Here is a 1,287-nt window from a genome sequence, read left to right as displayed (position 1 = left end):
TTATTTGTTTGCTTCTTTTTTTTTAATCCCAAAACTGTTCAATTCAGGTAAATACTTTTTTTTTTAAATAGACAGTGGCAATGAATTACAAAATAGCAATGTGGGGGGTGTTTGTTTTGGTACTTTTAAAGGGTAATTAAATAGTGCAGTTGGTTGCTTAATCCATCCGCTCATCAAAGCCTTGGTCCTCCTCTACCACAACCATTGACTCACTCGCTGCTTTTAGAATAGATAAAGAAGAAGATTCTGACCTGAACATGGAGATCTGAGACTTAATCTGATTATGCTGTTTTTATTATTAAAGTTAATCATTTTTCTCTGGAAAATGTCAATTTATTCTGAAGTGTTTAAATCAAAGCACAAATATTTGGATTATTGTGAACAGGGAGGACCAAAGTTCATTTTGTGTTTCACGTTTCTATTCAAGTTAAATATTATATAAGGTAATGATGAAGTATTTTCCTAGAGCATGTGTCACAATAAAAAGAGAATCTGACAATGTGAATTTTATTTCAAAATTAACACTGTTGGGTGATGTCTATCAGTCATTGCCAAATTTTTTTAGGGATTTTTATGACTGATTATATCAAGTTTTATATATCTCTGTATATTACCACTTGCTTAGTTTTATTTTTTATAACCTTAAACAAACCATATCCAAGTCCAAATATTAATATTTACTTTGTAAATCAGCTTTTTGTTTCCGAAATAACTGCAAACAGAAAGCACTTTTACGAATTTCATTCTCCAATCTGGCATTTTCTTTTGTTATTTCTTTTCTAACTTAGTAGTAATATTTTGTGAATCTGTGCATCTCGTTAGTATACATTTTTGCTACAGGACTTGTCTCAAATTCCAGTCATACTTATTCTATAGCTTTTTTTAACTGTAAGCAGTGGTGTAGTCTATAAAATTCTAGGGTATACTCTGATTTTCCCTCCATGCCTCATACTCTCACCTTCCTGGAGAAACATCTTTCCTAAAACAGCCCTGCCAGAAAAGCAGCTCTAACATCAAATCAGAGTGTTCATCAATGTCCTTGTATTGATCAGCATTCGGTAAATGGACAAGATGTCTACAAGTCATTAAAAGTTTGACTTAACTATTAACTGTTTCTGTTCCACAAAAAATTTGATAAAACCAGGGCCTGAAATGAATTTTGTCAAATGGAGGGATATGCCAAAAAAATGGCCACCGAACCTGTAGCCATCCCATAATAATGTCAAAGCTTCATTTGGGAATCCCTGACACGTTTTGGTTTCTTTAGTGGATTTTAAAAAATTTAAA

Source organism: Oryzias melastigma, linkage group LG3 (genome assembly GCF_002922805.2).
Source record: "Oryzias melastigma strain HK-1 linkage group LG3, ASM292280v2, whole genome shotgun sequence".
Taxonomy (NCBI): domain Eukaryota; kingdom Metazoa; phylum Chordata; class Actinopteri; order Beloniformes; family Adrianichthyidae; genus Oryzias; species Oryzias melastigma.
This window is presented reverse-complemented; position numbering follows the sequence as displayed.